The following is a 12,030-nucleotide window of genomic DNA, read 5'->3' as shown; positions in this document are numbered from 1 at the left end:
GAAAAGTCAGGCACTTCCCCCTTAAATTTGGGCACAACCTCTCCAGTTATTATGTGGAAATCATCTTATTTGTTTTTTCAAGATATAAAGAGATACAAAAAATGGATAAAAATTGGACTTTAATTCTCCCTCAATGAGAAATTCCACTGTGATAAGACAAGGAAATTATTTTAGTTTGAGCAAATCTTGTCCACCAGGTCATGGAGGTCATTACTTTTTTTTAATCCTTTGAAATATTTTTTCAGTTGTATTACCTGTAGGATTAAACTATCACAGAATATTGACAGGCTGATTTCTATTATATAATCACAATAGATTTTTAGTAGAAATAGTTTGTCTGTGTGTTGTTGAAATAATTTTTGACATGTTAAGGTCAAAATCTTAAATTTACCTTCAAGGTCATTTATGTAATATGCAATTTTAAAGGTCATGGCCATGATGCCAAAATAAACTGAATTAAACGGAAACACAATTTAATTGCTAAAACGTAGATTATTATATCAGAATTAGAACATTGTTATATCAGATTATGAACCGTATATTGTCCCTGATTAGTGTTATGCAATAATGTGTAAACACTCAAATATATTTCACGCAGAATATGCACGTCATTACATGAGGAGTTTTTATCAACTCAGTAGCATATGGTCTGTCAGTGCTGAATGCAGGTGCGTAATTTATCAACTACATCTCACTACCTAATGTATTTTGTTCGCATGTAATATTTTAGCCCTAATATCATATGTAGCATTGATGTAACGGCATCATTTGCAGTGATAATGCGATATACCTGAACTTCAAATATAAATTGGCAGGGCTGCTGTGCAATTTTAATTTCATTAGAAGAAAAATATTGACAAGGCCTTGTTCTCTTGGGGACAATATTTGTATCTCCAAGAAATATTTTGCGTTTTCTAGAACTAATAAAAGTAGTTGTGGTTTAATCCATATTCAATCAGTGTGCAGGAAGACTTCTTTGATATTGCCAATCTTACATCCTGAATAGGTTTGTCTTGTCCTATTATTTCCCAGCTATTTTCGTTATATGTTTTCAATTAAGCATATTTTTGATGCCCCACCATGAATATGCGTTATAGTGTTTGTCATATGCGTCTTTTATTTCTTCTATTTTTCCATCCTCCTTCTGTCTATCCATCATTATGCATTCAGTCCAGTTGCATGTGAAAAATTTAAAATGGAGCAAGCTTATTAAAAAAATTAAATTTTATGCAAACCTCCTTTAAATTTTTGTTAAAATAAATTTTAAGATAAGCAACCAGCAGTGGGCTAATGGGTAATAAAAAGTTAATAATAATAAGTTAACACCAGTATTAAAGGTGCAACAAACAATAATAGGTTAACAAACAATATATGGTTTAAAAATATCAGGGTGCCTTGTAAACATTAATAGGTTTACATACAATAATCGGTTAAGAAACATAACTGAAAAAATATGTTTAATTTGATTTATATTCTTTATCTAATAATCAGGATATAAAACCTTTTTCTATAATGATGAAGTTTTCTTGGTAAACTCCCGTTCCATGCAGATGCTTAATTAATTCAAATGCCTAGTTCTAAATATTTATTTTTCATTTCAGCAAGGAGTTTATGTGTAATTTCTTGGATAATTTAGAATGGATCAAACATTGAAAATTTTACCAAAGCAATAGGTGAGTATTTATAAATATCAAATATTTATTGAAATATGAAGTAAGGGAGAGAAAGAGAGAAATGGAATAGGATTTTCTGTCCTCTCTATGACTCTATGGTTACATCAGTGACCAAGAGCTGATCAGTGCAGAATTACACTGACCCCTGGAATGTGTGATGTCTGCTTATCATAGTCCACCATATGTTCCATCTAAATGACCAAATAAATATTTGTAACCAAGAAATTCGGGACATGGATTGGTTTGATGTGTAATTATAGGTGAAAGTCACAAGAAGTTCAAAAAAGATGCTGGCCCTCAACTTTTTGAAGAGTTTTGTTAGGATTTTTATTGGGTGTTGCTGCTGCAATATTTCGGTGAGAAAATGATAAATCAATAATAGTTAGCACCGAAGTAGTTTGGGTTGTGCGTCTTTCAATAAAGTAAATATTAGTATCAAGTACATGATTATTGGTTCTCATCTGAAATCTGAAAATTTCACTTTGAAGTGTGAGTTTCTTAAGAGATTAAACAAAAATTGGACAAATTAGAGAGAGAGTGTGTGTGTGTATTTTCTGATTGTTTGTATTGTCTGATACACAAGCTGACAAATCGACCGCTTGACAATAACGCAGGGACGGTGATATTGTTTGATTTAGGGGTCATGACAGTTGGCAAAAGAAGGGGCTGAAGTGACCTGCTATTACCCTTTTGTTGGGACTGACCAAACACGAAATCCCCAGACCAAGATAACATGTAAAATTCACCAAGTTATCAGGTTAACTTGGAAGAGGAACCCCCCTTTGACTCTGAATTGAAAGTTTAAGGTCTGGGTCATTCACTTGAAGATTTTTATATGGAAATTTGACCTGGTCAATCTCTTGATACTGGACGGTTATTCTTAGATTTGTTATATCCTTTCCTAAGTTCAGACCAGTCATCTGAACTTTACAAACCAATTATTTAACAAATATCAAGATTTAACCCCATTTTCTGATGCTTATTTTGGAGGGTTCTGTATCTGTGGTACCTTTGCGGTAGGGGGAATGGTCATTTTTCTACTTACTGAGGTCGCATATACCATGTCTGTGTAAATATTATGTCTATCTTAGCTTGACCCTGGTCAATTTAAAACTGGGCACATAAGTTTTTGTAATACACTCAACTTTAAAGAAAAGCAAAGTGTTGCCAGTAAAGAAGAATGTTGATTTAAAAAGCAAGATTTCATGTTTAAGGCATAATGGTATTCAAATATGTTTTGTAATTGATAATTTGAAGTAAATTTATAGAACTCTCAGATTTTATTAGATACTGTTGACAAAAATATAGCATAGATTTGCCGTGAGAAATTAACTGTTGTATGTATATAACATCCAGTGTTCCTAATGGCTATATAAGTATTAGGATTGTATATAATTATGAAGACACCAGTCAAGATTTATGAACTAGCTGAAAGATTTTTTTCTACAGTAAATGAGCTATAGTCGAGATTATGATTTCACTGTCATTATATTGATTTGCTAAAGATTACCACAATGTTACCGGTTCTTATTTTGTTGTTCAAGATGAAAATGGCAAAGCTAATTTTGGAGTATATTATCATCATTTTCAACATCTCATCAAAATTTGAACCATAAATCTTCTGATAGTATAGGGTACATTTAGGTGCAGCACAATTCCTAATTCTTTAATGCATTTGTATTTTACTAAAAGGTATCTTATGCTATCTGAAGATTCATGGTTTTTATAGGCAATAGTGTTGAGTATTAAAGATGTTTCACTAGTACAGTACAGGCAACGCGGATCCCGTATTTCCCGCGTCCCCGCCGCGGTATAATCACAACGCGGTATTTGGCCAGGTAGACAGGTAAACCGCGTTCCCTCCGCGGGAAATTCATCACTTACCTGTCCCCGCCGCGGTTAAATCATCGATCAATTACTGACAATTAGTATCGTAAACAAACGGGAGTTATCTCCCCGAATTGAAATTTGTGAGTTTTCCCTGTAACAAAAAAAAAAAAAAAAAACAAAACAAAAAACAAACAAACAAAAACAAACAAACAAAAAAAAAACCCGTGTGTTTATTAATAAATTTTGCTATGAATAGAATTTAAACTAAGAAAAAATAAGTTTATTTTTTTTTCTAAAATTACATATCAATCTTTGATATTGAATAGAAAATTTCATTAAATTGTTACGTCTTTGCAATTGCAATTATTTTATGTTATTAAGAATCTATCAAGAAACAAAATTAAATACTAGAAATTTCAATAAGTTTTTTTTATCTTCATATTATATGCAAACTGTAATAAATGTTGAACTCAGACTGTTTAACTTTCGATGAACGATTTTCAGCATTCATTTGAAAAAAAAGATGTACATCTTTTAAAAAATGTACATCTTCATATTGTTTATCAATTAATTTCGATTTATTGTATATAAAATGTACAGGCTTTTTCTTAAAGTGTCAAATTACCGGAAAACATCCGATGACGAGCATTTGCAGTTACATGTAGTGGGCACATGAACTTTAATTTTCTTTATCCAAGATATCAAGAAAAAGTTCTATTCTTCTTTATTTCTCATCGTTTATGTTCTGTTCCCAAATTAAGTTAATTTAAATAATTAATTTTCTTTAATGTATTTCCCTCTTTTATATAAATGTGCAGGCATTTTTCTCAAATTGTCAAATGAGCGGAAAGCATTCGATGACGAGAGTTAACTTTGAGCACGTGAACTTTATACAAGAGATCAAGAAAAAATATCGTTTTTCACCTTCACATTAACATGTTTTACTTTTTAATACAATGTCTTTCTTTTTAATTTTAATACTTCTCGATTTTCGTGTTCAATAGATAAGATAGGATGTGCAGGTGTAATGATAAACTTCACAGACGAAATTATAGTTTATATTAAAAAATATTCAATGCAAAAATTCATATATTTTTGTTTTCTTTGACAAATTCTGTTTCTTTGTGTATTAAGCATTAGCCGCGATCATTTCCTGTGTATAGGGATTAGCAGTGCCTGAGCAGGAAACGACATGCCCTGGGGGTTTCACACCTGTCTTAGAGTATACCTTGGGTAACGCTCGCTGGATGTGCACATCGTTGTCTAGCCATTCAACAACACATTTGATTCATTGTTTCATTATTATTTCATCGATATCATTTTCAGATGCGATATTAGCCTTGGAATTTGTGTCAGATTATTGTTGCTTTTCTTAAACGGAGTGTATAAAAAGAATAAAGTAAAAAAAAATTAAAACAAATTAATGAAGTATTTGATATTAATTAAATCAAATAATGATCCATTACTATGTTATTTCGTGTCTGTTTATATCTGTACCAGTTAGAAGATTGAGAGAGAGAGGGAGAGAGAGGAGAGAGAGAGAGAGAGAGAGAGAAGAAAAATATCACAATATTAAGGCACGTGCATGATCGTTTTTCCTCCTTTTTGATCAGTATATCAATTTCTTAAGTCTAGCGAATAAAACTACCGCTGATTTAACAGTTTATTGACCATTTGTCTAAGTTTTATTGTTATTTATCTAGAGACTTGTTTATGATCCACTTTCTTCTTTCGTTTAGCATATGTACATTTGAATTACGTCCCTTTTTGTCGCCAGATTACAACGACAGATTTTGGTGGTAAAATAAAATGTATTTTTGTTATAAAATTTGATTAAGAAAAGCAAAGTATATAAAAATTGTCGAATTATTGAAAATTTTATTTGAAACAAAAAATTTAAAAAGGATTCTGTCTGCAACAAAAACATTCTTTATTTCATGCATTTCAATTCATGAGCTACACATGAAAAAAAAAAAACGGCTTCGTTTTACAATGTCGTAGGAAAACGCATACAGGTAATACATTCAGGTAACTTCCTGTGTATATAGGTAGTATGTATACTAGACAGCGTCGTTCCCTCGGGTCTTCTCATCCGCTTCGAGTAAGCCCCACTCCACACCAAACTTACCTGAGGAAAACCGAACGGTTACACAGACATCTGAAAACTTGAAGCATGGCAACTTGCTGATTGAAATAAGTTAATTTCTGTGTTGTGTGTTCAAATATTTTAAGGGCCCATATTTATGTTCCCCAAACGAAGTTGGGGAACATATTGTTTTTACTCTGTTTTTTATTATTATTATTTTTCTTCTTCTTCCTGGGTACTTTTTTGTCCGCGAGTGATCTTGTAAACTGTTCATCCGAAGTAGGTAAAACCTTTTTAGGGTTAGTATACATGTTATGTAGATTTGCGGAATCAAGGTCATTTTCCGCGCACGTGCTTGCAAGAGCGTGCACGTGCAACACGTGAAATGACCAGTATAATAGATATAGCCGTATCTTTTCTATTTTTTGACTATTTGCTTTGAAACTCATAATATAAGTATATATTAGTTGTATATGCATAATGACATGTTCCTCGCGCACGTGCTTGCAAGAGCGCGCACGTGTAACACGTGAAATGACTAATATAATAGATGTAGCCGCAACTTTTCTATTTCTTGATGAAATGCTTTGAAACTCATAATATAAGGATATATTAGTAGTATAGACATGATGACATGATCAAAATAGCAAGATCTCACGCGCATGCACGTGCGCTTCGCTCTGATTGGCTGAAACTAAAGTCTCAATATTTTTCATGTTTCTTGTCATAATCTTTTGAAATTTTGAACAAAGTCTTAAATTATGAAGATCTACAGCATGATATATAAAAATTTTCATGAAAGCATGCGCATGCGTGCGTGCTGCAATCTGATTGGCTGAAACTTTAAATGGCTATATCTCCTTTGTTTTTCGACGAAATGCTTTGAAATTTAAAACATAGTCATGCAGTAGGATATCCTACAATACGATATAGAAAGAAAATCATGAAATCACGCGCATGCACGTGTGCTGCAATTTGATTGGCTGAAACTTTAAATGGCTATATCTATTTTGTTTTTTAACGAAATGTTTGGAATTTTAAATATAGTCATTCATTAAGATATCCTTCAATACGATTAAGATAAAAAATTCATGAAATCACGCGCATGCATGTGTGCTGCAATCTGATTGGCTGAAACTTCAAATGGCTATAACTCCCTTGTTTTTTAACCAAACAGGATGGGATTTAGAACATAGATAAATATAAGGGACTCCTACAAGAAGGTGTATTCATCATGCACTTGCTTGCACGTGCGTGCACGTGAAATGAGTAAAATTAAAAATACACTCGAATGAGTGTATTTTTTAATACTTTTGGATAACATCTTTGATATCAAGTATATTAAAATATATAGATAGTGTAGACAAGATAATATGGCCGTTGCGCACATGAACAAGCGTACAATGCTTAAATTTGAATATATTTTGTATTCTTCTGGGAAGACCTTGATAAGTTTAAATTCCTTTAAGTATTTCTTATTTAATAGAGATTACAGGGAATATGGCACCAAAAGGGAGTTGGGGAGCGTTTGGGGAACATCTGTAACGGTCCTTACAATTAGCACTAGTTATGTTTGTGTTTTATTTGAACCGGAAAAATCTGAAATTTGTTTATGTTCATAACCATGATTTTAGTAATTTTCGAAATCAGCAGAAAATAGAAATACATTCAAATACTAGCTGTGATATTATTGCTATTCTGAATAGAAATACCTGTGGTTATTTTATTAACAAGACCCCCCCCCCCACACACACACACACAAAAATCGTCGATATTAAGTTCATACATGTAGTCTTACAGTGTGGCGCATAATAATGGAGCAACGGATATTCCTACACTTAGGCGTGTTTTGTTAAAATTTAATTGTAATTATGTATGACTATCTATCATCGTTTTTCATGCTATTATTTATAACAGACATGTATACAGAAGTAACGGTACTTTTCTAAATGAAATGATATAATCTCGCAGATAAATAAACACATAGCTACATGTAACTGCAACTGCACGGGCTAATTGTGAACACCGGATTACAGTGCATATAAAGAGAAGCGATATCATGGCGTTCTTTAAATTTGAATTATACCTTTTTAGCAATTTGAAGATCATTTGGGGTGGCATTATTGAATTTGAAAATAAACTTTAAGTTAATATATTCAATAAATTATTCGACTTTATTTCATCCTATACTGTACATGTATTACTGTTAACAGACGTTTTTGAGAATTAATTTAATTTTGAGTGACCATTGGTAAAAAAAAAAAAAAAGAAAGATGTTTTTTATTATATAAACAATTTGATAAAACTTAAAAATGAATTTTTTAAGAATCCATGTAATGCTATAAATCTATTAATATTAATGGGGTCGTAATCCTCCTCCCCCCCCCCCCCCCCTCATTTCGACACGATTAAAAATCGACAATACTTTACAGGTAAAAACATCTAAGCTGAAGAATAACGGTAGCTGGCCCCGCCGCGGTGTAAACACGGTCTCAGGTAGCACCGCGATCAAAACCCGCGACGGTGTAACGCGGAAAGGATTAATACACCGCGGAGGGGACGCGGTCTAATACGGGATCCGCGTTGCCTGTACTGTATATATACAGTAAAAATTTGTTATGTTGAAATCAGAACTTAAAAAGGAGAATAATTTTTTTAATACAATCCAGTGGTTCAAGATATTAAAACTCAGATCCTATTTCCTTATGCATTGTGAAATACCAAAGTTCAACTGACAGGATATTTTAATTATGCAAGTCTTTGGAAGGAAGAAAATTATATATTTTGAAAAATATAAAGTTTTCTTTTGGTTGTGTTTCCATACACTTAAATTTTAATTTTTTTTTTTGTAAAATAGATATTTACATTATAGGGATTGACTATAACTGAAAAATACATGTTCTATAAATTATTAAGTGGTGTTAATCTGATGAATACCAGGGTCGAATTTATCAGTCCATCACTCTTCCTGCCCTAATCATTACGATGAAAGATCTCATAATGTGCAGCAGAAGTTACAATGTGCACTGTAGAGAGCTATTTATTTGAAATTGATAACAATTTTTTTTTAATGATTCAAGGTCATTACTTTAAAGTTAAACATCTTTTAAAATTTGGCTATTTGTCAAGTTTATATCTTCATACGTAAAAAAATAGTTTTGTTACAGGAGTTCATCATTCGAACTAATACACATGGACAGATGTTTAATTAATTAGATTTTCATTGTTTGAGAAATGTGTAATAGAATCTTATAATCTAGCAGAGTGTTTTAATCATTTGAAGGAAATACTATTTACTAACAACAGTACCACACAATTTATAAGTTCTAGAAGCATTCGCTACAGAACCATATCAATTTTTAATGCATCAAGATCACGGCGGAGAATCTACGTCATCGGACGGGATTAGGACACACAAAAATGGAGGACAAATGCTCCGCTTCGATGTAAGAAGTTGATATTTTTGCACTTACAAAGAATGAATATTAAATCAGTATCCTGCCTAAAGTATGCCACAGAACGTCAACTACAATAGACAATGTACGTTTGTTCGTGATAGAATCTTATTGTTCTAAACACTTCGACACAGTTTGAAAACAAGTGAGAAAAAACCGGGATGTGGGGTACACATTTTTAAAAATCGACCAATTATTCGCATGTCCAGATGTACTAAACATTTTATTCTTCTGCGTTTACACTAGAACTAATATTTTTTAAAAATCCTGATTTTTAAAATAGTTTATTATGCTTTAATTATCCAAGAAAAAAGTATAAATCATTTTGTTTTCAGAAATGATGTAGGGCACACCAACACTAAAACGGATATGGGACACACAATAAGTTACTTTCAAATTGAAACATCGAGCATTCATATCTTAAAGTTTCCATTTAAATGACTGCCGTTTGATAGTATATGAACCTGTACAACTCATCTTTGTAATACTCACCCAAATACTTGATTCCCTTGGTTTGCTTGTATCCATACAAAAATTATAAGTTGAAAACGCTGGTCTGATCCTCAACAAAAGCTTCCAACATGAATTTTAAATTTTGACTTTTATTAAATTTCATGTAGAAATTTACCTGTGTTCACTTCTGCAGATCCATAGAAAGAGGGAGGGGGGGGGGGGGGGGTCGAAGTCCGGAGATTGTGTTTATTTTATGATATATCTATTTTAAGTTACACGAAATCCGCCCCCCCCCCCGAAAAATAAAAACACGAAACACACACACACACACACACATACACACACACACACACACATACAAATTCACGAAATAAGTTTTTTTTTTTTAGCTTTGTTGCTTACTTTATTGCTTGTCAAAATAGTTTGGAGTCAGAAAATTCTTTGGACTTTGTGTGGACTCCCCCCCCCCCCTCCCCCTCCATCCCGAAAAAAATTTAAATCTGCAAATTGGTATTAATAAGATCTTTGACACTAGCATGTCTTTTAATATGGGAAAGAGATCAAGAACTTTTCTTATGTTCAAATATTTGCAACAACTGACCTTCCAGGTGATAATAAGAATTTATTTTCCCTACACAGTGGTCTAAAAATAGATCGGGAAATTATTCCAAATTGCAACAAATAGTTTCGGAAAGCTATTTTATTTGCTCCTAGCTTGCACTCAGGTGAACATAATATTAGTAATCGAATGTATGAAAGTGGTTGCCAGTGATTGGCAGGGCCAAAACAAAAATTGAAGTTAAAAATTGTCTTTTCGTGGGTGCCAATCAAAGGTTTTTAGCTGTCATTTTTCTCTGATAATGACCCCCCCCCTCAAAACTTATCATATAAAAGAGCTTGACATTATTTCTTTTTTATGTATAGCTACTAAAGTACTTTTTACAACAACAACAAAAAAATCCCAATTTATACTGCTGGTAATGTTTATTTAAGCCTGCTCCTATCATTGCTTTTGGCTAATATTCCAGCGAATGTAAATAAGATGACATGAACTGCTTTATGAGTACGTAATATTTAATCACTGATTCATACATGTGTCTTTCCTGATATACTTTATTTTATATTTTATTTGATAAAATAAAGTATATATATCAGGAAAGACACATGTATAATGAAACAATAATTTTTTTTTTCAATTAAAACGATGATTTTAACTTCGAAGTACAATATTCAATTTTGTCTTTTTTCCTCAAATATATGAAGTCGGTAATTAACTATTAGAATTTTGAAAGCAGTTTGTCAGCTGTTGCAAATATTTGAGCATAAGAGAAATTCCCTAATCTCCGCTTCCTATCAGCTGACATACTAGAGTCTTACCGACAAAGATCTAATAAAAAACAAACACTGAATATGCAAATACAGAAACTTTTCGAAGGGGGGGGGGGTGTCCACACAAACTCAGAAAAAGAAGTTCTGACTCCAAAACATTTTTACAAGCAAAGAAATTAAACAATCAACCTCAAAAAGCTATTTTATGTGTGTTTAATTGGGTCTGGGTCGTGTTACTTACACAAAAATATCGTAGAGTACGTAAAATCATATACATAGACTCCGGACTTCAATCCTCCTTTTAGATCCGCACATGTAAATACTAGTATCTTTCAATATGACATTTAATAAAAGTCAAAATTTAAAATTCAGTTTGGCAGCTAATGAGCTTTTGTTGAGGATCAGACCGGCCATTTCAACTTATAATATTTGAATTTTTGTATGGATACAAGCAAACCAACGGAATTCCAATTAAAGAATTTTCTGACTCCAAACTATTTTGACAAGCAGAAAAGTAAGCAACAAAGCTAAAAAAAAGACTTATTTCGTGAGTTTGTAGAGGTGTATGGGTTTTTTTTTGGGGGGGGTGGGTGTTTTTTTTCGAGGGGGGGGGGCGGGTGTCGTGTAACTTTAAATAGAAATATCATTAAATAAACACAATCTCCGGACTTCGACCCCCCCCCCTTTCTATGGATCTGCAGATGTGAGCACCGGTAAATTTCTACATGAAATTTAATAGAAGTCAAAATTTAAAATTCATGTTGGAAGCTTTTGTTGAGGATCAGACCAGCGTTTTCAACTTATAATTTTTGTATGGATACAAGCAAACCAAGGGAATCAAGTATATTTGGATGAGTATTACAAAGATGAGTTGTACAGGTTATTGTTCATATACTATCAAACGGCAGTCATTTAAATGGAAACTTTATGATATGAATGCTCGATGTTTCAATTTGTAAGTAACTTATTGTGTGTCCCATATCCGTTTTAGTGTTGGTGTGCCCTACATCATTTCTGAAAACAAAATGATTTATACTTTTTTCTTGGATAATTAAAGCATAATAAACTATTTTAAAAATCAGGATTTTAAAAAATATTAGTTCTAGTGTAAACGCAGAAGAATAAAATGTTTAGTACATCTGGACATGCGAATAATTGGTCGAATTTTAAAAATGTGTACCCCACATCCCGGTTTTTTCTCACT

The 12,030-nt window shown here is 32.4% G+C and overlaps 1 long non-coding RNA gene across 2 annotated transcripts in view; it reads left to right on the top strand.

Moving 5' to 3' along the window:
- The window catches only part of LOC134271307 (uncharacterized), a 57,447-nt gene that overhangs the window by 25,186 nt on the left and 20,231 nt on the right, over positions 1–12,030 (top strand). Inside the window, exons 1-2 of one of the 2 annotated variants that reach the window (XR_009992998.1) lie at positions 653–668; positions 1,602–1,673. This is a non-coding gene — a long non-coding RNA (uncharacterized LOC134271307). Of the gene's footprint in view, positions 1–652; positions 669–1,601; positions 1,674–12,030 lie in introns of those variants that run through there. The other variant, XR_009992997.1, reaches the window with a different exon arrangement.

Source organism: Saccostrea cucullata, unplaced genomic scaffold (genome assembly GCF_032062105.1).
Source record: "Saccostrea cucullata isolate Sc308-1 unplaced genomic scaffold, CSIRO_AGI_Scuc_v1 ctg2045, whole genome shotgun sequence".
Classification (NCBI taxonomy): Eukaryota; Metazoa; Mollusca; class Bivalvia; order Ostreida; family Ostreidae; genus Saccostrea; species Saccostrea cuccullata.
This window is presented reverse-complemented; position numbering and strand designations above follow the sequence as displayed.